Here is a 21,327-nt window from a genome sequence, read left to right on the forward strand (position 1 = left end):
CTGCGCCGACAGCGACGTGCACATAGGCGAGGGACGAAGCTCGCGAAATGGGTGCGATAATGCCAGCACTAAATCACCGGATCCCATCAAAACACCGAAGTTAAGCGTGCTTGGGCCAGAGTAGTACTACGATGGGTGACCCCCTGGGAAGTCCTCGTGTTGCACTCCTTTTTGCATCCCGGGATACGAAACATCTCCAGTAGAGCTCCGAGACGATTGTCTTGGGGCTGGAAATTTGCTGTGACCGCTACGCAGTCAGTATAGAGGGGCTCGGAGAGAGCTTTCCGGATTGGGGTCGCAATAGCGATTCCGAGATCGTTCTAGAAAGTGCCTATGGTTTCGGCACGCGCTTGCCGTGACCGATACACAGTCGTCGGGCTAGGGCTCGGAGAGGGCTTGCAATAGGGATTTCGTGAACGTTCGAGAAAGCGACGACGGTTTCGTGACGGGCAAGAGGCTCCGGACGTTGATGCGCCGACCGCGACGTGCACATAGGTGAGGGACGAAGCTCGCGAAACGGGTGCGATAATGCCAGCACTAAATCACCGAATCCCATCAAAACTCCGAAGTTAAGCGTGCTTGGGCCAGAATAGTACTACGATGGGTGACCCCCTGGGAAGTCCTCGTGTTGCACTCCTTTTTGCATCCCGGGATATGAAACATCTCCCGTAGAGCTCCGAGACGAATGTTTTGGGGCTGGAAATTTGCTGTGACCGCTACACAGTCAGTTTCGAGGGGCTCGGAGAGAGCTTTCCGGATTGGGGTCGCAATAGCGATTCCGAGATCGTTTTAGAAAGTGCCGATGGTTTCGGCACGCGCTTGCCGTGACCGATACGCAGTCGTCGGGCTAGGGCTCGGAGAGAGCTTGCAATAGGGATTTCGTGAACGTTCGAGAAAGCGACGACGGTTTCGTGACGGGCAAGAGGCTCCGGACGTTGCTGCGCCGACCGCGATGTGCACATAGGCGAGGGACGAAGCTCGCGAAACGGGTGCGATAATGCCAGCACTAAATCACCGGATCCCATCAAAACACCGAAGTTAAGCGTGCTTGGGCCAGAGTAGTACTACGATGGGTGACCCCCTGGGAAGTCCTCGTGTTGCACTCCTTTTTGCATCCCGGGATATGAAACATCTCCCGTAGAGCTCCGAGACGAATGTTTTGGGGCTGGAAATTTGCTGTGACCGCTACGCAGTCAGTATCGAGGGGCACTGAGAGAGCTTTCCGGATTGGGGTCGCAATAGCGATTCCGAGATCGTTTTAGAAAGTGCCGATGGTTTCGGCACGCGCTTGCCTTGACCGATACGCAGTCGTCGGGCTAGGGCTCGGAGAGAGCTTGCAATAGGGATTTCGTAAACGTTCGAGAAAGCGACGACGGTTTCGTGACGGGCAAGAGGCTCCGGACGTTGCTGCGCCGACCGCGACGTGCACATAGGCGAGGGACGAAGCTCGCGAAACGGGTGCGATAATGCCAGCACTAAATCACCGGATCCCATCAAAACACCGAAGTTAAGCGTGCTTGGGCCAGAGTAGTACTACGATGGGTGACCCCCTGGGAAGTCCTCGTGTTGCACTCCTTTTTGCATCCCGGGATACGAAACATCTCCAGTAGAGCTCCGAGACGATTGTTTTGGGGCTGGAAATTTGCTGTGACCGCTACGCAGTCAGTATAGAGGGGCTCGGAGAGAGCTTTCCGGATTGGGGTCGCAATAGCGATTCCGAGATCGTTCTAGAAAGTGCCTATGGTTTCGGCACGCGCTTGCCGTGACCGATACACATTCGTCGGGCTAGGGCTCGGAGAGGGCTTGCAATAGGGATTTCGTGAACGTTCGAGAAAGCGACGACGGTTTCGTGACGGGCAAGAGGCTCCGGACGTTGATGCGCCGACCGCGACGTGCACATAGGCGAGGGACGAAGCTCGAGAAACGGGTGCGATAATGCCAACACTAAATCACCGGATCCCATCAAAACACCAAAGTTAAGCGTGCTTGGGCCAGAGTAGTACTACGATGGGTGACCCCCTGGGAAGTCCTCGTGTTGCACTCCTTTTTGCATCCCGGGATATGAAACATCTCCCGTAGAGCTCCGAGACGAATGTTTTGGGGCTGGAAATTTGCTATGACCGCTACGCAGTCAGTATCGAGGGGCTCGGAGAGAGCTTTCCGGATTGGGGTCGCAATAGCGATTCCGAGATCGTTTTAGAAAGTGCCGATGGTTTCGGCACGCGCTTGCCGTGACCGATACGCAGTCGTCGGGCTAGGGCTCGGAGAGAGCTTGCAATAGGGATTTCGTGAACGTTCGAGAAAGCGACGACGGTTTCGTGACGGGCAAGAGGCTCCGGACGTTGCTGCGCCGACCGCGACGTGCACATAGGCGAGGGACGAAGCTCGCGAAACGGGTGCGATAATGCCAGCACTAAATCACCGGATCCCATCAAAACACCGAAGTTAAGCGTGCTTGGGCCAGAGTAGTACTACGATGGGTGACCCCCTGGGAAGTCCTCGTGTTGCACTCCTTTTTGCATCCCGGGATACGAAACATCTCCAGTAAAGCTCCGAGACGATTGTTTTGGGGCTGGAAATTTGCTATGACCGCTACGCAGTCAGTATAGAGGGGCTCGGAGAGAGCTTTCCGGATTGGGGTCGCAATAGCGATTCCGAGATCGTTTTAGAAAGTGCCGATGGTTTCGGCACGCGCTTGCCTTGACCGATACGCAGTCGTCGGGCTAGGGCTCGGAGAGAGCTTGCAATAGGGATTTCGTAAACGTTCGAGAAAGCGACGACGGTTTCGTGACGGGCAAGAGGCTCCGGACGTTGCTGCGCCGACCGCGACGTGCACATAGGCGAGGGACGAAGCTCGCGAAACGGGTGCGATAATGCCAGCACTAAATCTCCGGATCCCATCAAAACACCGAAGTTAAGCGTGCTTGGGCCAGAGTAGTACTACGATGGGTGACCCCCTGGGAAGTCCTCGTGTTGCACTCCTTTTTGCATCCCGGGATACGAAACATCTCCAGTAGAGCTCCGAGACGATTGTTTTGGGGCTGGAAATTTGCTGTGACCGCTACGCAGTCAGTATAGAGGGGCTCGGAGAGAGCTTTCCGGATTGGGGTCGCAATAGCGATTCCGAGATCGTTCTAGAAAGTGCCTATGGTTTCGGCACGCGCTTGCCGTGACCGATACACATTCGTCGGGCTAGGGCTCGGAGAGGGCTTGCAATAGGGATTTCGTGAACGTTCGAGAAAGCGACGACGGTTTCGTGACGGGCAAGAGGCTCCGGACGTTGATGCGCCGACCGCGACGTGCACATAGGCGAGGGACGAAGCTCGAGAAACGGGTGCGATAATGCCAACACTAAATCACCGGATCCCATCAAAACACCAAAGTTAAGCGTGCTTGGGCCAGAGTAGTACTACGATGGGTGACCCCCTGGGAAGTCCTCGTGTTGCACTCCTTTTTGCATCCCGGGATATGAAACATCTCCCGTAGAGCTCCGAGACGAATGTTTTGGGGCTGGAAATTTGCTATGACCGCTACGCAGTCAGTATCGAGGGGCTCGGAGAGAGCTTTCCGGATTGGGGTCGCAATAGCGATTCCGAGATCGTTTTAGAAAGTGCCGATGGTTTCGGCACGCGCTTGCCGTGACCGATACGCAGTCGTCGGGCTAGGGCTCGGAGAGAGCTTGCAATAGGGATTTCGTGAACGTTCGAGAAAGCGACGACGGTTTCGTGACGGGCAAGAGGCTCCGGACGTTGCTGCGCCGACCGCGACGTGCACATAGGCGAGGGACGAAGCTCGCGAAACGGGTGCGATAATGCCAGCACTAAATCACCGGATCCCATCAAAACACCGAAGTTAAGCGTGCTTGGGCCAGAGTAGTACTACGATGGGTGACCCCCTGGGAAGTCCTCGTGTTGCACTCCTTTTTGCATCCCGGGATACGAAACATCTCCAGTAAAGCTCCGAGACGATTGTTTTGGGGCTGGAAATTTGCTATGACCGCTACGCAGTCAGTATAGAGGGGCTCGGAGAGAGCTTTCCGGATTGGGGTCGCAATAGCGATTCCGAGATCGTTTTAGAAAGTGCCGATGGTTTCGGCACGCGCTTGCCTTGACCGATACGCAGTCGTCGGGCTAGGGCTCGGAGAGAGCTTGCAATAGGGATTTCGTAAACGTTCGAGAAAGCGACGACGGTTTCGTGACGGGCAAGAGGCTCCGGACGTTGCTGCGCCGACCGCGACGTGCACATAGGCGAGGGACGAAGCTCGCGAAACGGGTGCGATAATGCCAGCACTAAATCACCGGATCCCATCAAAACACCGAAGTTAAGCGTGCTTGGGCCAGAGTAGTACTACGATGGGTGACCCCCTGGGAAGTCCTCGTGTTGCACTCCTTTTTGCATCCCGGGATACGAAACATCTCCAGTAGAGCTCCGAGACGATTGTTTTGGGGCTGGAAATTTGCTGTGACCGCTACGCAGTCAGTATAGAGGGGCTCGGAGAGAGCTTTCCGGATTGGGGTCGCAATAGCGATTCCGAGATCGTTCTAGAAAGTGCCTATGGTTTCGGCACGCGCTTGCCGTGACCGATACACATTCGTCGGGCTAGGGCTCGGAGAGGGCTTGCAATAGGGATTTCGTGAACGTTCGAGAAAGCGACGACGGTTTCGTGACGGGCAAGAGGCTCCGGACGTTGATGCGCCGACCGCGACGTGCACATAGGCGAGGGACGAAGCTCGAGAAACGGGTGCGATAATGCCAGCACTAAATCACCGGATCCCATCAAAACACCAAAGTTAAGCGTGCTTGGGCCAGAGTAGTACTACGATGGGTGACCCCCTGGGAAGTCCTCGTGTTGCACTCCTTTTTGCATCCCGGGATATGAAACATCTCCCGTAGAGCTCCGAGACGAATGTTTTGGGGCTGGAAATTTGCTGTGACCGCTACGCAGTCAGTATCGAGGGGCTCGGAGAGAGCTTTCCGGATTGGGGTCGCAATAGCGATTCCGAGATCGTTTTAGAAAGTGCCGATGGTTTCGGCACGCGCTTGCCGTGACCGATACGCAGTCGTCGGGCTAGGGCTCGGAGAGAGCTTGCAATAGGGATTTCGTGAACGTTCGAGAAAGCGACGACGGTTTCGTGACGGGCAAGAGGCTCCGGACGTTGCTGCGCCGACCGCGACGTGCACATAGGCGAGGGACGAAGCTCGCGAAATGGGTGCGATAATGCCAGCACTAAATCACCGGATCCCATCAAAACACCGAAGTTAAGCGTGCTTGGGCCAGAGTAGTACTACGATGGGTGACCCCCTGGGAAGTCCTCGTGTTGCACTCCTTTTTGCATCCCGGGATACGAAACATCTCCAGTAGAGCTCCGAGACGATTGTCTTGGGGCTGGAAATTTGCTGTGACCGCTACGCAGTCAGTATAGAGGGGCTCGGAGAGAGCTTTCCGGATTGGGGTCGCAATAGCGATTCCGAGATCGTTCTAGAAAGTGCCTATGGTTTCGGCACGCGCTTGCCGTGACCGATACACAGTCGTCGGGCTAGGGCTCGGAGAGGGCTTGCAATAGGGATTTCGTGAACGTTCGAGAAAGCGACGACGGTTTCGTGACGGGCAAGAGGCTCCGGACGTTGATGCGCCGACCGCGACGTGCACATAGGTGAGGGACGAAGCTCGCGAAACGGGTGCGATAATGCCAGCACTAAATCACCGAATCCCATCAAAACTCCGAAGTTAAGCGTGCTTGGGCCAGAGTAGTACTACGATGGGTGACCCCCTGGGAAGTCCTCGTGTTGCACTCCTTTTTGCATCCCGGGATATGAAACATCTCCCGTAGAGCTCTGAGACGAATGTTTTGGGGCTGGAAATTTGCTGTGACCGCTACACAGACAGTTTCGAGGGGCTCGGAGAGAGCTTTCCGGATTGGGGTCGCAATAGCGATTCCGAGATCGTTTTAGAAAGTGCCGATGGTTTCGGCACGCGCTTGCCGTGACCGATACGCAGTCGTCGGGCTAGGGCTCGGAGAGAGCTTGCAATAGGGATTTCGTGAACGTTCGAGTAAGCGACGACGGTTTCATGACGGGCAAGAGGCTCCGGACGTTGCTGCGCCGACCGCGACGTGCACATAGGCGAGGGACGAAGCTCGCGAAACGGGTGCGATAATGCTAGCACTAAATCACCGGATCCCATTAAAACACCGAAGTTAAGCGTGCTTGGGCCAGAGTAGTACTACGATGGGTGACCCCCTGGGAAGTCCTCGTGTTGCACTCCTTTTTGCATCCCGGGATACGAAACATCTCCCGTAGAGCTCCGAGACGATTGTTTTGGGGCTGGAAATTTGCTGTGACCGCTACGCAGTCAGTATCGAGGGGCTCGGAGAGAGCTTTCCGGATTGGGGTCGCAATAGCGATTCCTAGATCGTTCTAGAAAGTGTCGATGGTTTCGGCACGTGCTTGCCGTGATCGATACGCAATCGTCGGGCTAGGGATCGGAGAGAGCTTGCAATAGGGATTTCGTGAACGTTCGAGAAAGCGACGACGGTTTCGTGACGGGCAAGAGGCTCCGGACGTTGATGCGCAGACCGCGACGTGCTCATAGGCGAGGGACGAAGCTAGCGAAACGGGTGCGATAATGGCAGCACTAAATCACCGGATCCCATCAAAACACCGAAGTTAAGCGTGCTTGGGCCAGAGTAGTACTACGATGGGTGACCCCCTGGGAAGTCCTCGTGTTGCACTCCTTTTTGCATCCCGGGATACGAAACATCTCCCGTAGCGCTCCGAGACGATTGTTTTGGGGCTGGCAATTTGCTGTGACCGCTACGCAGTCAGTATCGAGGGGCTCGGAGAGAGCTTTCCGGATTGGGGTCGCAATAGCGATTCCGAGATCGTTCTAGAATGTGCCGATGGTTTCGGCACGCGCTTGCCGAGACCGATACGCAGTCGTCGGGCTAGGGCTCGGAGAGAGCTTGCAATAGGGATTTCGAGAACGTTCGAGAGAGCGCCGACGGTTTCGTGACGGGCAAGAGGCTCCGGACGTTGATGCGCCGACCGCGACGTGCACATAGGCGAGGGACGAAGCTCGCGAAACGGGTGCGATAATGCCAGCACTAAATCACCGGATCCCATCAAAACACCGAAGTTAAGCGTGCTTGGGCCAGAGTAGTACTACGATGGGTGACCCCCTGGGAAGTCCTCGTGTTGCACTCCTTTTTGCATCCCGGGATACGAAACATCTCCCGTAGAGCTCCGAGACGAATGTTTTAGGGCTGGAAATTTGCTGTGACCGCTACGCAGTCAGTGTCGAGGGGCTCGGAGAGAGCTTTCCGGATTTTGGTCGCAATAGCGATTCCGAGATCGTTTTAGAAAGTGCCGATGGTTTCGGCACGCGCTTGCCGTGACCGATACGCAGTCGTCGGGCTAGGGCTCGGAGAGAGCTTGCAATAGGGATTTCGTGAACGTTCGAGAAAGCGACGACGGTTTTGTGACGGGCAAGATGCTCCGGACGTTGCTGCGCCGACCGCGACGTGCACATAGGCGAGGGACGAAGCTCGCGAAACGGGTGCGATAATGCCAGCACTAAATCACCGGATCCCATCAAAACACCAAAGTTAAGCGTGCTTGGGCCAGAGTAGTACTACGATGGGTGACCCCCTGGGAAGTCCTCGTGTTGCACTCCTTTTTGCATCCCGGGATATGAAACATCTCCCGTAGAGCTCCGAGACGAATGTTTTGGGGCTGGAAATTTGCTGTGACCGCTACGCAGTCAGTATCGAGGGGCTCGGAGAGAGCTTTCCGGATTGGGGTCGCAATAGCGATTCCGAGATCGTTCTAGAAAGTGCCGATGGTTTCGGCACGCGCTTGCCGTGACCGATACGCAGTCGTCGGGCTTGGGCTCGGAGAGAGCTTGCAATAGGGATTTCGTGAACGTTCGAGAAAGCGACGACGGTTTCGTGACGGGCAAGAGGCTCCGGACGTTGCTGCGACGACCGCGACGTGCACATAGGCGAGGGACGAAGCTCGCGAAACGGGTGCGATAATGGCAGCACTAAATCACCGGATCCCATCAAAACACCGAAGTTAAGCGTGCTTGGGCCAGAGTAGTACTACGATGGGTGACCCCCTGGGAAGTCCTCGTGTTGCACTCCTTTTTGCATCCCGGGATACGAAACATCTCCCGTAGAGCTCCGACACGATTGTTTTGGGGCTGGAAATTTGCTGTGACCGCTATGCAGTCAGTATCGAGGGGCTCGGAGAGAGCTTTCCGGATTGGGGTCGCAATAGCGATTCCGAGATCGTTCTAGAAAGTGCCGATGGTTTCGGCACGCGCTTGCCGTGACCGATACGCAGTCGTCGGGCTTGGGCTCGGAGAGAGCTTGCAATAGGGATTTCGTGAACGTTCGAGAAAGCGACGACGGTTTCGTGACGGGCAAGAGGCTCCGGACGTTGTTGCGCCGACCGCGACGTGCACATAGGCGAGGGACGAAGCTCGCGAAACGGGTGCGATAATGGCAGCACTAAATCACCGGATCCCATCAAAACACCGAAGTTAAGCGTGCTTGGGCCAGAGTAGTACTACGATGGGTGACCCCCTGGGAAGTCCTCGTGTTGCACTCCTTTTTGCATCCCGGGATACGAAACATCTCCCGTAGAGCTCCGAGACGATTGTTTTGGGGCTGGAAATTTGCTGTGACCGCTACGCAGTCAGTATCGAGGGGCTCGGAGAGAGTTTTCCGGATTGGGGTCGCAATAGCGATTCCGAGATCGTTCTAGAAAGTGTCGATGGTTTCGGCACGTGCTTGCCGTGATCGATACGCAATCGTCGGGCTAGGGATCGGAGAGAGCTTGCAATAGGGATTTCGTGAACGTTCGAGAAAGCGACGACGGTTTCGTGACGGGCAAGAGGCTCCGGACGTTGCTGCGCCGACCGCGACGTGCACATAGGCGAGGGACGAAGCTCGCGAAACAGGTGCGATAATGGCAACACTAAATCACCGGATCCCATCAAAACACCGAAGTTAAGCGTGCTTGGGCCAGAGTAGTACTACGATGGGTGACCCCCTAGGAAGTCCTCGTGTTGCACTCCTTTTTGCATCCCGGGATACGAAACATCTCCCGTAGAGCTCCGAGACGATTGTTTTGGGGCTGGAAATTTGCTGTGACCGCTACGCAGTCAGTATCGAGGGGCTCGGAGAGAGTTTTCCGGATTGGGGTCGCAATAGCGATTCCGAGATCGTTCTAGAAAGTGTCGATGGTTTCGGCACGTGCTTGCCGTGATCGATACGCAATCGTCGGGATAGGGCTCGGAGAGAGCTTGCAATAGGGATTTCTTGAACGTTCGAGAAAGCGACGACGGTTTCGTGACGGGCAAGAGGCTCCGGACGTTGATGCGCGGACCGCGACGTGCACATAGGCGAGGGCCGAAGCTCCCGAAACGGGTGCGATAATGGCAGCACTAAATCACCGGATCCCATCTAAACACCGAAGTTAAGCGTGCTTGGGCCAGAGTAGTACTATGATGGGTGACCCCCTGGGAAGTCCTCGTGTTGCACTCCTTTTTGCATCCCGGGATACGAAACATCTCCCGTAGAGCTCCGAGACGATTGTTTTGGGGCTGGAAATTTGCTGTGACCGCTACGCAGTCAGTATTGAGGGGCTCGGAGAGAGTTTTCCGGATTGGGGTCGCAATAGCGATTCCGAGATCGTTCTAGAAAGTGTCGATGGTTTCGCCACGTGCTTGCCGTGATCGATACGCAATCGTCGGGCTAGGGCTAGGAGAGAGCTTGCAATAGGGATTTCGTGAACGTTCGAGAAAGCGACGATGGTTTCGTGACGGGCAAGAGGCTCCGGACGTTGATGCGCCGACCACGACGAGCACATAGGCGAGGGACGAAGCTCGAGAAACGGGTGCGATAATGCCAGCACTAAATCACCGGATCCCATCAAAACACCAAAGTTAAGCGTGCTTGGGCCAGAGTAGTACTACGATGGGTGACCCCCTGGGAAGTCCTCGTGTTGCACTCCTTTTTGCATCCCGGGATATGAAACATCTCCCGTAGAGCTCCGAGACGAATGTTTTGGGGCTGGAAATTTGCTGTGACCGCTACGTAGTCAGTTTCGAGGGGCTCGGAGAGAGCTTTCCGGATTGCGGTCGCAATAGCGATTCCGAGATCGTTTTAGAAAGTGCCGATGGTTTCGGCACGCGCTTGCCGTGACCGATACGCAGTCGTCGGGCTTGGGCTCGGAGAGAGCTTGCAATAGGGATTTCGTGAACGTTCGAGAAAGCGACGACGGTTTCGTGACGGGCAAGAGGCTCCGGACGTTGCTGCGCCGACCGCGACGTGCACATAGGCGAGGGACGAAGCTCGCGAAACGGGTGCGATAATGGCAGCACTAAATCACCGGATCCCATCAAAACACCGAAGTTAAGCGTGCTTGGGCCAGAGTAGTACTTCGATGGGTGACCCCCTGGGAAGTCCTCGTGTTGCACTCCTTTTTGCATCCCGGGATACGAAACATCTCCCGTAGAGCTCCGAGACGATTGTTTTGGGGCTGGAAATTTGCTGTGACCGCTACGCAGTCAGTATCGAGGGGCTCGGAGAGAGTTTTCCGGATTGGGGTCGCAATAGCGATTCCGAGATCGTTCTAGAAAGTGTCGATGGTTTCGGCACGTGCTTGCCGTGATCGATACGCAATCGTCGGGCTAGGGATCGGAGAGAGCTTGCAATAGGGATTTCGTGAACGTTCGAGAAAGCGACGACGGTTTCGTGACGGGCAAGAGGCTCCGGACGTTGCTGCGCCGACCGCGACGTGCACATAGGCGAGGGACGAAGCTCGCGAAACGGGTGCGATAATGGCAGCACTAAATCACCGGATCCCATCAAAACACCGAAGTTAAGCGTGCTTGGGCCAGAGTAGTACTTCGATGGGTGACCCCCTGGGAAGTCCTCGTGTTGCACTCCTTTTTGCATCCCGGGATACGAAACATCTCCTGTAGAGCTCCGAGACGATTGTTTTGGGGCTGGAAATTTGCTGTGACCGCTACGCAGTCAGTATCGAGGGGCTCGGAGAGAGTTTTCCGGATTGGGGTCGCAATAGCGATTCCGAGATCGTTCTAGAAAGTGGCGATGGTTTCGGCACGTGCTTGCCGTGATCGATACGCAATCGTCGGGCTAGGGATCGGAGAGAGCTTGCAATAGGGATTTCGTGAACGTTCGAGAAAGCGACGACGGTTTCGTGACGGGCAAGAGGCTCCGGACGTTGATGCGCGGACCGCGACGTGCACATAGGCGAGGGACGAAGCTCGCGAAATGGGTGCGATAATGGCAGCACTAAATCACCGGATCCCATCAAAACACCGAAGTTAAGCGTGCTTGGGCCAGAGTAGTAGTACGATGGGTGACCCCCTGGGAAGTCCTCGTGTTGCACTCCTTTTTGCATCCCGGGATACGAAACATCTCCCGTAGAGCTCCGAGACGATTGTTTTGGGGCTGGAAATTTGCTGTGACCGCTACGCAGTCAGTATCGAGGGGCTCGGAGAGAGCTTTCCGGATTGGGGTCGCAATAGCGATTCCGAGATCGTTCTAGAAAGTGCCGATGGTTTCGGCACGCGCTTGCCGTGACCGATACGCAGTCGTCGGGCTTGGGCTCGGAGAGAGCTTGCAATAGGGATTTCGTGAACGTTCGAGAAAGCGACGACGGTTTCGTGACGGGCAAGAGGCTCCGGACGTTGCTGCGCCGACCGCGACGTGCACATAGGCGAGGGACGAAGCTCGCGAAACGGGTGCGATAATGGCAGCACTAAATCACCGGATCCCATCAAAACACCGAAGTTAAGCGTGCTTGGGCCAGAGTAGTACTACGATGGGTGACCCCCTGGGAAGTCCTCGTGTTGCACTCCTTTTTGCATCCCGGGATACGAAACATCTCCCGTAGAGCTCCGAGACGATTGTTTTGGGGCTGGAAATTTGCTGTGACCGCTATGCAGTCAGTATCGAGGGGCTCGGAGAGAGCTTTCCGGATTGGGGTCGCAATAGCGATTCCGAGATCGTTCTAGAAAGTGCCGATGGTTTCGGCACGCGCTTGCCGTGACCGATACGCAGTCGTCGGGCTAGGGCTCGGAGAGAGCTTGCAATAGGGATTTCGAGAACGTTCGGGAAAGCGCCGACGGTTTCGTGATGGGCAAGAGGCTCCGGACGTTGATGCGCCGACCACGACGAGCACATAGGCGACGGACGAAGCTCGAGAAACGGGTGCGATAATGCCAGCACTAAATCACCGGATCCCATCAAAACACCAAAGTTAAGCGTGCTTGGGCCAGAGTAGTACTACGATGGGTGACCCCCTGGGAAGTCCTCGTGTTGCACTCCTTTTTGCATCCCGGGATGTGAAACATCTCCCGTAGAGCTCCGAGACGAATGTTTTGGGGCTGGAAATTTGCTGTGACCGCTACGCAGTCAGTTTCGAGGGGCTCGGAGAGAGCTTTCCGGATTGGGGTCGCAATAGCGATTCCGAGATCGTTTTAGAAAGTGCCGATGGTTTCGGCACGCGCTTGCCGTGACCGATACGCAGTCGTCGGGCTTGGGCTCGGAGAGAGCTTGCAATAGGGATTTCGTGAACGTTCGAGAAAGCGACGACGGTTTCGTGACGGGCAAGAGGCACCGGACGTTGCTGCGCCGACCGCGACGTGCACATAGGCGAGGGACGAAGCTCGCGAAACGGGTGCGATAATGGCAGCACTAAATCACCGGATCCCATCAAAACACCGAAGTTAAGCGTGCTTGGGCCAGAGTAGTACTACGATGGGTGACCCCCTGGGAAGTCCTCGTGTTGCACTCCTTTTTGCATCCCGGGATACGAAACATCTCCCGTAGAGCTCCGAGACGATTGTTTTGGGGCTGGAAATTTGCTGTGACCGCTACGCAGTCAGTATCGAGGGGCTCGGAGAGAGTTTTCCGGATTGGGGTCGCAATAGCGATTCCGAGATCGTTCTAGAAAGTGTCGATGGTTTCGGCACGTGCTTGCCGTGATCGATACGCAATCGTCGGGCTAGGGATCGGAGAGAGCTTGCAATAGGGATTTCGTGAACGTTCGAGAAAGCGACGACGGTTTCGTGACGGGCAAGAGGCTCCGGACGTTGATGCGCGGACCGCGACGTGCACATAGACGAGGGACGAAGCTCGCGAAACGGGTGCGATAATGGCAGCACTAAATCACCGGATCCCATCAAAACACCGAAGTTAAGCGTGCTTGGGCCAGAGTAGTACTACGATGGGTGACCCTCTGGGAAGTCCTCGTGTTGCACTCCTTTTTGCATCCCGGGATACGAAACATCTCCCGTAGCGCTCCGAGACGATTGTTTTGGGGCTGGAAATTTGCTGTGACCGCTACGCAGTCAGTATCGAGGGGCTCGGAGAGAGCTTTCCGGATTGGGGTCGCAATAGCGATTCCGAGATCGTTCTAGAAAGTGCCGATGGTTTCGGCACCCGCTTGCCGTGACCGATACGCAGTCGTCGGGCTAGGGCTCGGAGAGAGCTTGCAATAGGGATTTCGAGAACGTTCGGGAAAGCGCCGACGGTTTCGTGACGGGCAAGAGGCTCCGGACGTTGATGCGCCGACCGCGACGTGCACATAGGCGAGGGACGAAGCTCGCGAAACGGGTGCAATAATGGCAGCACTAAATCACCGGATCCCATCAAAACACCGAAGTTAAGCGTGCTTGGGCCAGAGTAGTGCTATGATGGGTGACCACCTGGGAAGTCCTCGTGTTGCACTCCTTTTCTCATCCCGGGATACGAAACATCTCCCGTAGAGCTCCGAGACGATTGTTTTGGGGCTGGAAATTTGCTGTGACCGCTACGCAGTCAATATCGAGGGGCTCGGAGAGAGCTTTCCGGATTGGGGTCGCAATAGCGATTCCGAGATCGTTCTAGAAAGTGCCGATGGTTTCGGCACGCGCTTGCCGTGACCGATACGCAGTCGTCGGGCTAGGGCTCGGAGAGAGCTTGCAATATGGATTTCGTGAACGTTCGAGAAAGCGACGACGGTTTCGTGACGGGCAAGAGGCTCCGGACGTTGCTGCGCCGACCGCGACGTGCACATAGGCGAGGGACGAAGCTCGCGAAACGGGTGCGATAATGGCAGCACTAAATCACCGGATCCCATCAAAACACCGAAGTTAAGCGTGCTTGGGCCAGAGTAGTACTACGATGGGTGACCCCCTGGGAAGTCCTCGTGTTGCACTCCTTTTTGCATCCCGGGATACGAAACATCTCCCGTAGAGCTCCGAGACGAATGTTTTGGGGCTGGAAATTTGCTGTGACCGCTACGCAGTCAGTTTCGAGGGGCTCGGAGAGAGCTTTCCGGATTGGGGTCGCAATAGCGATTCCGAGATCGTTTTAGAAAGTGCCGATGGTTTCGGCACGCGCTTGCCGTGACCGATACGCAGTCGTCGGGCTTGGGCTCGGAGAGAGCTTGCAATAGGGATTTCGTGAACGTTCGAGAAAGCGACGACGGTTTCGTGACGGGCAAGAGGCTCCGGACGTTGCTGCGCCGACCGCGACGTGCACATAGGCGAGGGACGAAGCTCGCGAAACGGGGGCGATAATGGCAGCACTAAATCACCGGATCCCATCAAAACACCGAAGTTAAGCGTGCTTGGGCCAGAGTAGTACTACGATGGGTGACCCCCTGGGAAGTCCTCGTGTTGCACTCCTTTTTGCATCCCGGGATACGAAACATCTCCCGTAGAGCTCCGAGACGATTGTTTTGGGGCTGGAAATTTGCTGTAACCGCTACGCTGTCAGTATCGAGGGGCTCGGAGAGAGTTTTCCGGATTGGGGTCGCAATAGCGATTCCGAGATCGTTCTAGAAAGTGCCGATGGTTTCGGCACGTGCTTGCCGTGATCGATACGCAATCGTCGGGCTAGGGATCGGAGAGAGCTTGCAATAGGGATTTCGTGAACGTTCGAGAAAGCGACGACGGTTTCGTGACGGGCAAGAGGCTCCGGACGTTGATGCGCGGACCGCGACGTGCACATAGGCGAGGGACGAAGCTCGCGAAACGGGTGCGATAATGGCAGCACTAAATCACCGGATCCCATCAAAACACCGAAGTTAAGCGTGCTTGGGCCAGAGTAGTACTACGATGGGTGACCCCCTGGGAAGTCCTCGTGTTGCACTCCTTTTCGCATCCCGGGATACGAAACATCTCCCGTAGCGCTCCGAGACGATTGTTTTGGGGCTAGAAATTTGCTGTGACCACTACGCAGTCAGTATCGAGGGGCTCGGAGAGAGCTTTCCGGATTGGGGTCGCAATAGCGATTCCGAGATCGTTCTAGAAAGTGCCGATGGTTTCGGCACGCGCTTGCCGTGACCGATACGCAGTCGTCGGGCTAGGGCTCGGAGAGAGCTTGCAATAGGGATTTCGAGAACGTTCGGGAAAGCGCCGACGGTTTCGTGACGGGCAAGAGGCTCCGGACGTTGATGCGCCGACCGCGACGTGCACATAGGCGAGGGACGAAGCTCGCGAAACGGGTGCGATAATGCCAGCACTAAATCACCGGATCCCATCAAAACACCGAAGTTAAGCGTGCTTGGGCCAGAGTAGTACTATGATGGGTGACCACCTGGGAAGTCCTCGTGTTGCACTCCTTTTCGCATCCCGGGATACGAAACATCTCCCGTAGAGCTCCGAGACGATTGTTTTGGGGCTGGAAATTTTCTATGACCGCTACGCAGTCAATATCGAGGGGCTCGGAGAGAGCTTTCCGGATTGGGGTCGCAATAGCGATTCCGAGATCGTTCTAGAAAGTGCCGATGGTTTCGGCACGCGCTTGCCGTGACCGATACGCAGTCGTCGGGCTAGGGCTCGGAGAGAGCTTGCAATATGGATTTCGTGAACGTTCGAGAAAGCGCCGACGGTTTCGTGATGGGCAAGAGGCTCCGGACGTTGATACGCCGACCGCGACGTGCACATAGGCGAGGCGAAGCTCGCGAAACGGGTGCGATAATGCCAGCACTAAATCACCGGATCCAATCAAAACACTGAAGTTAAGCGTGCTTGGGCCAGAGTAGTACTACGATGGGTGACCCCCTGGGAAGTCCTCGTGTTGCACTCCTTTTTGCATCCCGGGATACGAAACATCTCCCGTAGAGCTCCGAGACGATTGTTTTGGGGCTGGAAATTTACTGTGATCGCTACGCAGTCAGTATCGAGGGGCTCGGAGAGAGCTTTCCGGATTGGTCTCGCAATAGCGATTCCGAGATCGTTCTAGAAAGTGCCGATAGCTTCGGCACGCGCTTGCCGTGACCGATACGCAATCGTCGGGCTAGGGCTAGGAGAGAGCTTGCAATAGGGATTTCGTGAACGTTCGAGAAAGCGACGACGGTTTCGTGACGGGCAAGAGGCTCCGGACGTTGATGCGCCGACCACGACGAGCACATAGGCGAGGGACGAAGCTCGAGAAACGGGTGCGATAATGCCAGCACTAAATCACCGGATCCCATCAAAACACCAAAGTTAAGCGTGCTTGGGCCAGAGTAGTACTACGATGGGTGACCCCCTGGGAAGTCCTCGTGTTGCACTCCTTTTTGCATCCCGGGATATGAAACATCTCCCGTAGAGCTCCGAGACGAATGTTTTGGGGCTGGAAATTTGCTGTTACCGCTACGCAGTCAGTATCGAGGGGCTCGGAGAGAGCTTTCCGGATTGGGGTCGCAATAGCGATTCCGAGATCATTTTAGAAAGTGCCGATGGTTTCGGCACGCGCTTGCCGTGACCGATACGCAGTCGTCGGGCTAGGGCTCGGAGAGAGCTTGCAATAGGGATTTCGTGAACGTTCGAGAAAGCGACGACGGTTTCGTGACGGGCAAGAGGCTCCGGACGTTGCTGCGCCGACCGCGACGTGCACATAGGCGAGGGACGAAGCTCACGAAACGGGTGCGATAATGCCAGCACTAAATCACCGGATCCCATCAAAACACCGAAGTTAAGCGTGCTTGGGCCAGAGTAGTACTACGATGGGTGACCCCCTGGGAAGTCCTCGTGTTGCACTCCTTTTTGCATCCCGGGATACGAAACATCTCCAGTAGAGCTCCGAGACGATTGTTTTGGGGCTGGAAATTTGCTGTGACCGCTACGCAGTCAGTATAGAGGGGCTCGGAGAGAGCTTTCCGGATTGGGGTCGCAATAGCGATTCCGAGATCGTTCTAGAAAGTGCCTATGGTTTCGGCACGCGCTTGCCGTGACCGATACACAGTCGTCGGGCTAGGGCTCGGAGAGGGCTTGCAATAGGGATTTCATGAACGTTCGAGAAAGCGACGACGGTTTCGTGACGGGCAAGAGGCTCCGGACGTTGATGCGCCGACCGCGACGTGCACATAGGTGAGGGACGAAGCTCGCGAAACGGGTGCGATAATGCCAGCACTAAATCACCGAATCCCATCAAAACTCCGAAGTTAAGCGTGCTTGGGCCAGAGTAGTACTACGATGGGTGACCCCCTGGGAAGTCCTCGTGTTGCACTCCTTTTTGCATCCCGGGATATTAAACATCTCCCGTAGAGCTCCGAGACGAATGTTTTGGGGCTGGAAATTTGCTGTGACCGCTACACAGTCAGTTTCGAGGGGCTCGGAGAGAGCTTTCCGGATTGGGGTCGCAATAGCGATTCCGAGATCGTTTTAGAAAGTGCCGATGGTTTCAGCACGCGCTTGCCGTGACCGATACGCAGTCGTCGGGCTAGGGCTCGGAGAGAGCTTGCAATAGGGATTTCGTGAACGTTCGAGTAAGCGACGACGGTTTCATGACGGGCAAGAGGCTCCGGACGTTGCTGCACCGACCGTGACGTGCACATAGGCGAGGGACGAAGCTCGCGAAACGGGTGCGATAATGCCAGCACTAAATCACCGGATCCCATCAAAACACCGAAGTTAAGTGTGCTTGGGCCAGAGTAGTACTACGATGGGTGACCCCCTGGGAAGTCCTCGTGTTGCACTCCTTTTTGCATCCCGGGATACGAAACATCTCCCGTAGAGCTCCGAGACGAATGTTTTGGGGCTGGAAATTTGCTGTGACCGCTACGCAGTCAGTATCGAGGGGCTCGGAGAGAGCTTTCCGGATTGGGGTCGCAATAGCGATTCCGAGATCATTTTAGAAAGTGCCGATGGTTTCGGCACGCGCTTGCCGTGACCGATACGCAGTCGTCGGGCTAGGGCTCGGAGAGAGCTTGCAATAGGGATTTCGTGAACGTTCGAGAAAGCGACGACGGTTTCGTGACGGGCAAGAGGCTCCGGACGTTGCTGCGCCGACCGCGACGTGCACATAGGCGAGGGACGAAGCTCGCGAAACGGGTGCGATAATGGCAGCACTAAATCACCGGATCCCATCAAAACACCGAAGTTAAGCGTGCTTGGGCCAGAGTAGTACTACGATGGGTGACCCCCTGGGAAGTCCTCGTGTTGCACTCCTTTTTGCATCCCGGGATACGAAACATCTCCAGTAGAGCTCCGAGACGATTGTTTTGGGGCTGGAAATTTGCTGTGACCGCTACGGAGTCAGTATAGAGGGGCTCGGAGAGAGCTTTCCGGATTGGGGTCGCAATAGCGATTCCGAGATCGTTCTAGAAAGTGCCTATGGTTTCGGCACGCGCTTGCCGTGACCGATACACAGTCGTCGGGCTAGGGCTCGGAGAGGGCTTGCAATAGGGATTTCGTGAACGTTCGAGAAAGCGACGACGGTTTCGTGACGGGCAAGAGGCTCCGGACGTTGATGCGCCGACCGCGACGTGCACATAGGTGAGGGACGAAGCTCGCGAAACGGGTGCGATAATGCCAGCACTAAATCACCGAATCCCATCAAAACTCCGAAGTTAAGCGTGCTTGGGCCAGAGTAGTACTACGATGGGTGACCCCCTGGGAAGTCCTCGTGTTGCACTCCTTTTTGCATCCCGGGATATGAAACATCTCTCGTAGAGCTCCGAGTCGAATGTTTTGGGGCTGGAAATTTGCTGTGATCGCTACACAGTCAGTTTCGAGGGGCTCGGAGAGAGCTTTCCGGATTGGGGTCGCAATAGCGATTCCGAGATCGTTTTAGAAAGTGCCGATGGTTTCGGCACGCGCTTGCCGTGACCGATACGCAGTCGTCGGGCTAGGGCTCGGAGAGAGCTTGCAATAGGGATTTCGTGAACGTTCGAGAAAGCGACGACGGTTTCGTGACGGGCAAGAGGCTCCGGACGTTGCTGCGCCGACCGCGACGTGCACATAGGCGAGGGACGAAGCTCGCGAAACGGGTGCGATAATGCCAGCACTAAATCACCGGATCCCATCAAAACACCGAAGTTAAGCGTGCTTGGGCCAGAGTAGTACTACGATGGGTGACCCCCTGGGAAGTCCTCGTGTTGCACTCCTTTTTGCATCCCGGGATACGAAACATCTCCCGTAGAGCTCCGAGACGATTGTTTTGGGGCTGGAAATTTGCTGTGACCGCTACGCAGTCAGTATCGAGGGGCTCGGAGAGAGCTTTCCGGATTGGGGTCGCAATAGCGATTCCGAGATCGTTCTAGAAAGTGCCGATGGTTTCGGCACGCGCTTGCCGTGACCGATACGCAGTCGTCGGGCTAGGGCTCGGAGAGAGCTTGCAATAGGGATTTCGAGAACGTTCGGGAAAGCGCCGACGGTTTCGTGACGGGCAAGAGGCTCCGGACGTTGATGCGCCGACCGCGACGTGCACATATGACACGCCCCTAAAAATATCCATTATATTTAAAATCTTTCGTCACAACTAACCCAGGATCCAAACACACATTTGAGGTCACTAAGAAAACATTCAGATCAAAAATTTCACTTCTATAATCTACCAATTCATAACCCTGTACAATTCATAAACATAGCACACATCACTCGATAATTCATACAATCTAAACTCGACTCATCAAAATAAAAACCACAATATAAATCCACAAGTGGGGAAATCCATGCAGTCACCACAATCATCGATTTACCATAAGTTCATATCATTACACAAATTTAATTTAACATTCCAAAACCCTATACATGAGGGATCCTTTAACTTACACAAAATCCACAGGTTTAGATTTATAGTCACATTTCATTAGATGCAAGGTAGCTTATACACAACTACATATATGCTAACAAAAGTTCTGCCCAACGTCTTCTAAACTTTCCACTGCCTCAGCCCATTCTTAACATTTAAGCAAGCGATACGCTATCCTGAAAAATTTATCAACAAACGGGGTGAGCATAAAGAGCTCAGCAAGTGACTAACATATCCATAACAAAATAGTACAATTTCCAAGAGATACAGTATCAAAACACAAAAGCAGAATATACGATTTCGTATACATAATATCATTAGGAGCAGAATCATAATTGTCCTTTTTAATCATACATATTTGGTTCCAGACAGATGGGGCATAGAGTAATTGGAGCATATCAGAAACAAAGGAAACATATCGGAGCTTATCAATGGCATATAAAATGTTCCAGAACACATCAACGATCTATGGAACATTACGAAGCAAACTCAATAGTGAATGAAGCATTTCAGAGCATATCAAACTCATATGTCGTACAGAAGCTCAAACGTCGTCCTTGACGTTGCAATCATATCATACTTATCCAGAGCACGAACAAAAATAACTCACCAAAACTCTGGATGTCATATCAAACATATAGAGGGTGTAGTGGGATCTCAGTCAGAATGTGATTCATCCATTTCTGAATGACCACCTGACAAAAGTCTCCCACGTCTGGGAGCTCCATCCACCCACGTCTAGGTGAAGTCAGAGGGGGCCGGCAGAGCATCGCAGGCTCTATGCATAACTCCCTTTACCATTTCTGGCAAAGGTTCACAACTCCCTTTACCATTTCTGGCAAAGGTTCACAACTCCCTTTACCATTTCTGGCAAAGGTTCACAACTCCCTTTACCATTTCTGGCAAAGGTTCACAACTCCCTTTACCATTTCTGGCAAAGGTTCACATTATCCCACACACCAGAGTACAAGAAGGCAGTTTCAACAATAAGCAGCATATAACGGAAGCACACGCGGAACAACCAAACGTACATGTGCCTTTTTAAAAACAATGATGCAAGGAACAAATCTCTCACAAAAGTATTCATTTTAGGAAAGAATTGAAAGCAAGAGTGTACAGGGATTCCAAGCAATCATAATCAGCTCAATTCCAATAAGAAGGTTAGACAAATTCAGATATCCAAAGGAATGGAACCAAATACGCGAAATCAACCAAAGCTCGATTTCGGACAGAATTTCCAGTGGCACATCAAACAAATATTTTAGAATAACAATTATGCTCCAAT

At 54.5% G+C, this 21,327-nt stretch overlaps 32 non-coding genes and 10 pseudogenes across 32 annotated transcripts; all 42 read left to right on the top strand.

Annotated features, from left to right (window-relative positions):
• Positions 1-49: 49 nt before the first annotated feature.
• On the top strand, positions 50-168 carry LOC135600129 (5S ribosomal RNA). Its single transcript, XR_010482458.1, has one exon. It is a non-coding gene; the product is annotated as a 5S ribosomal RNA (ribosomal RNA).
• A 350-nt stretch (positions 169-518) lies between these two features.
• LOC135600365 (5S ribosomal RNA) lies at positions 519-637 on the top strand. The gene has a single exon (XR_010482688.1). It is a non-coding gene; the product is annotated as a 5S ribosomal RNA (ribosomal RNA).
• A 350-nt stretch (positions 638-987) lies between these two features.
• LOC135600130 (5S ribosomal RNA) lies at positions 988-1,106 on the top strand. Its single transcript, XR_010482459.1, has one exon. It is a non-coding gene; the product is annotated as a 5S ribosomal RNA (ribosomal RNA).
• A 350-nt stretch (positions 1,107-1,456) lies between these two features.
• LOC135600131 (5S ribosomal RNA) lies at positions 1,457-1,575 on the top strand. The gene has a single exon (XR_010482460.1). It is a non-coding gene; the product is annotated as a 5S ribosomal RNA (ribosomal RNA).
• Positions 1,576-1,925: 350 nt separating this feature from the next.
• Positions 1,926-2,044, top strand: LOC135602174 (5S ribosomal RNA; annotated as a pseudogene).
• A 350-nt stretch (positions 2,045-2,394) lies between these two features.
• Positions 2,395-2,513, top strand: LOC135600133 (5S ribosomal RNA). The gene has a single exon (XR_010482462.1). It is a non-coding gene; the product is annotated as a 5S ribosomal RNA (ribosomal RNA).
• Positions 2,514-2,863: 350 nt separating this feature from the next.
• Positions 2,864-2,982, top strand: LOC135600568 (5S ribosomal RNA). Its single transcript, XR_010482887.1, has one exon. It is a non-coding gene; the product is annotated as a 5S ribosomal RNA (ribosomal RNA).
• Positions 2,983-3,332: 350 nt separating this feature from the next.
• Positions 3,333-3,451, top strand: LOC135602175 (5S ribosomal RNA; annotated as a pseudogene).
• A 350-nt stretch (positions 3,452-3,801) lies between these two features.
• LOC135600134 (5S ribosomal RNA) lies at positions 3,802-3,920 on the top strand. The gene has a single exon (XR_010482463.1). It is a non-coding gene; the product is annotated as a 5S ribosomal RNA (ribosomal RNA).
• Positions 3,921-4,270: 350 nt separating this feature from the next.
• Positions 4,271-4,389, top strand: LOC135600135 (5S ribosomal RNA). Its single transcript, XR_010482464.1, has one exon. It is a non-coding gene; the product is annotated as a 5S ribosomal RNA (ribosomal RNA).
• A 350-nt stretch (positions 4,390-4,739) lies between these two features.
• LOC135600841 (5S ribosomal RNA) lies at positions 4,740-4,858 on the top strand. The gene has a single exon (XR_010483153.1). It is a non-coding gene; the product is annotated as a 5S ribosomal RNA (ribosomal RNA).
• Positions 4,859-5,208: 350 nt separating this feature from the next.
• Positions 5,209-5,327, top strand: LOC135600136 (5S ribosomal RNA). Its single transcript, XR_010482465.1, has one exon. It is a non-coding gene; the product is annotated as a 5S ribosomal RNA (ribosomal RNA).
• A 350-nt stretch (positions 5,328-5,677) lies between these two features.
• On the top strand, positions 5,678-5,796 carry LOC135600019 (5S ribosomal RNA). Its single transcript, XR_010482353.1, has one exon. It is a non-coding gene; the product is annotated as a 5S ribosomal RNA (ribosomal RNA).
• A 350-nt stretch (positions 5,797-6,146) lies between these two features.
• On the top strand, positions 6,147-6,265 carry LOC135600997 (5S ribosomal RNA). Its single transcript, XR_010483303.1, has one exon. It is a non-coding gene; the product is annotated as a 5S ribosomal RNA (ribosomal RNA).
• Positions 6,266-6,615: 350 nt separating this feature from the next.
• On the top strand, positions 6,616-6,734 carry LOC135601473 (5S ribosomal RNA). The gene has a single exon (XR_010483766.1). It is a non-coding gene; the product is annotated as a 5S ribosomal RNA (ribosomal RNA).
• Positions 6,735-7,084: 350 nt separating this feature from the next.
• Positions 7,085-7,203, top strand: LOC135600137 (5S ribosomal RNA). Its single transcript, XR_010482466.1, has one exon. It is a non-coding gene; the product is annotated as a 5S ribosomal RNA (ribosomal RNA).
• Positions 7,204-7,553: 350 nt separating this feature from the next.
• LOC135600842 (5S ribosomal RNA) lies at positions 7,554-7,672 on the top strand. Its single transcript, XR_010483154.1, has one exon. It is a non-coding gene; the product is annotated as a 5S ribosomal RNA (ribosomal RNA).
• Positions 7,673-8,022: 350 nt separating this feature from the next.
• Positions 8,023-8,141, top strand: LOC135601475 (5S ribosomal RNA). Its single transcript, XR_010483768.1, has one exon. It is a non-coding gene; the product is annotated as a 5S ribosomal RNA (ribosomal RNA).
• Positions 8,142-8,491: 350 nt separating this feature from the next.
• On the top strand, positions 8,492-8,610 carry LOC135601477 (5S ribosomal RNA). The gene has a single exon (XR_010483769.1). It is a non-coding gene; the product is annotated as a 5S ribosomal RNA (ribosomal RNA).
• A 350-nt stretch (positions 8,611-8,960) lies between these two features.
• Positions 8,961-9,079, top strand: LOC135603956 (5S ribosomal RNA; annotated as a pseudogene).
• A 350-nt stretch (positions 9,080-9,429) lies between these two features.
• LOC135601532 (5S ribosomal RNA) lies at positions 9,430-9,548 on the top strand. The gene has a single exon (XR_010483823.1). It is a non-coding gene; the product is annotated as a 5S ribosomal RNA (ribosomal RNA).
• Positions 9,549-9,898: 350 nt separating this feature from the next.
• Positions 9,899-10,017, top strand: LOC135600843 (5S ribosomal RNA). The gene has a single exon (XR_010483155.1). It is a non-coding gene; the product is annotated as a 5S ribosomal RNA (ribosomal RNA).
• Positions 10,018-10,367: 350 nt separating this feature from the next.
• Positions 10,368-10,486, top strand: LOC135601674 (5S ribosomal RNA; annotated as a pseudogene).
• Positions 10,487-10,836: 350 nt separating this feature from the next.
• On the top strand, positions 10,837-10,955 carry LOC135601675 (5S ribosomal RNA; annotated as a pseudogene).
• A 350-nt stretch (positions 10,956-11,305) lies between these two features.
• On the top strand, positions 11,306-11,424 carry LOC135602341 (5S ribosomal RNA; annotated as a pseudogene).
• A 350-nt stretch (positions 11,425-11,774) lies between these two features.
• On the top strand, positions 11,775-11,893 carry LOC135601478 (5S ribosomal RNA). Its single transcript, XR_010483770.1, has one exon. It is a non-coding gene; the product is annotated as a 5S ribosomal RNA (ribosomal RNA).
• Positions 11,894-12,243: 350 nt separating this feature from the next.
• LOC135600844 (5S ribosomal RNA) lies at positions 12,244-12,362 on the top strand. Its single transcript, XR_010483156.1, has one exon. It is a non-coding gene; the product is annotated as a 5S ribosomal RNA (ribosomal RNA).
• A 350-nt stretch (positions 12,363-12,712) lies between these two features.
• On the top strand, positions 12,713-12,831 carry LOC135601479 (5S ribosomal RNA). Its single transcript, XR_010483771.1, has one exon. It is a non-coding gene; the product is annotated as a 5S ribosomal RNA (ribosomal RNA).
• A 350-nt stretch (positions 12,832-13,181) lies between these two features.
• Positions 13,182-13,300, top strand: LOC135601784 (5S ribosomal RNA; annotated as a pseudogene).
• Positions 13,301-13,650: 350 nt separating this feature from the next.
• LOC135602626 (5S ribosomal RNA) lies at positions 13,651-13,769 on the top strand (annotated as a pseudogene).
• A 350-nt stretch (positions 13,770-14,119) lies between these two features.
• Positions 14,120-14,238, top strand: LOC135601480 (5S ribosomal RNA). The gene has a single exon (XR_010483772.1). It is a non-coding gene; the product is annotated as a 5S ribosomal RNA (ribosomal RNA).
• Positions 14,239-14,588: 350 nt separating this feature from the next.
• On the top strand, positions 14,589-14,707 carry LOC135602359 (5S ribosomal RNA; annotated as a pseudogene).
• A 350-nt stretch (positions 14,708-15,057) lies between these two features.
• On the top strand, positions 15,058-15,176 carry LOC135601481 (5S ribosomal RNA). The gene has a single exon (XR_010483773.1). It is a non-coding gene; the product is annotated as a 5S ribosomal RNA (ribosomal RNA).
• A 350-nt stretch (positions 15,177-15,526) lies between these two features.
• On the top strand, positions 15,527-15,645 carry LOC135599974 (5S ribosomal RNA). Its single transcript, XR_010482311.1, has one exon. It is a non-coding gene; the product is annotated as a 5S ribosomal RNA (ribosomal RNA).
• A 348-nt stretch (positions 15,646-15,993) lies between these two features.
• LOC135602116 (5S ribosomal RNA) lies at positions 15,994-16,112 on the top strand (annotated as a pseudogene).
• Positions 16,113-16,462: 350 nt separating this feature from the next.
• Positions 16,463-16,581, top strand: LOC135600845 (5S ribosomal RNA). The gene has a single exon (XR_010483157.1). It is a non-coding gene; the product is annotated as a 5S ribosomal RNA (ribosomal RNA).
• A 350-nt stretch (positions 16,582-16,931) lies between these two features.
• LOC135600138 (5S ribosomal RNA) lies at positions 16,932-17,050 on the top strand. Its single transcript, XR_010482467.1, has one exon. It is a non-coding gene; the product is annotated as a 5S ribosomal RNA (ribosomal RNA).
• A 350-nt stretch (positions 17,051-17,400) lies between these two features.
• Positions 17,401-17,519, top strand: LOC135600020 (5S ribosomal RNA). The gene has a single exon (XR_010482354.1). It is a non-coding gene; the product is annotated as a 5S ribosomal RNA (ribosomal RNA).
• Positions 17,520-17,869: 350 nt separating this feature from the next.
• LOC135600509 (5S ribosomal RNA) lies at positions 17,870-17,988 on the top strand. The gene has a single exon (XR_010482830.1). It is a non-coding gene; the product is annotated as a 5S ribosomal RNA (ribosomal RNA).
• Positions 17,989-18,338: 350 nt separating this feature from the next.
• LOC135601482 (5S ribosomal RNA) lies at positions 18,339-18,457 on the top strand. The gene has a single exon (XR_010483774.1). It is a non-coding gene; the product is annotated as a 5S ribosomal RNA (ribosomal RNA).
• A 350-nt stretch (positions 18,458-18,807) lies between these two features.
• Positions 18,808-18,926, top strand: LOC135600021 (5S ribosomal RNA). Its single transcript, XR_010482355.1, has one exon. It is a non-coding gene; the product is annotated as a 5S ribosomal RNA (ribosomal RNA).
• Positions 18,927-19,276: 350 nt separating this feature from the next.
• LOC135600139 (5S ribosomal RNA) lies at positions 19,277-19,395 on the top strand. Its single transcript, XR_010482468.1, has one exon. It is a non-coding gene; the product is annotated as a 5S ribosomal RNA (ribosomal RNA).
• Positions 19,396-21,327: the final 1,932 nt, after the last annotated feature.

Source organism: Musa acuminata, chromosome BXJ2-1 (genome assembly GCF_036884655.1).
Source record: "Musa acuminata AAA Group cultivar baxijiao chromosome BXJ2-1, Cavendish_Baxijiao_AAA, whole genome shotgun sequence".
NCBI lineage: Eukaryota > Viridiplantae > Streptophyta > Magnoliopsida > Zingiberales > Musaceae > Musa > Musa acuminata.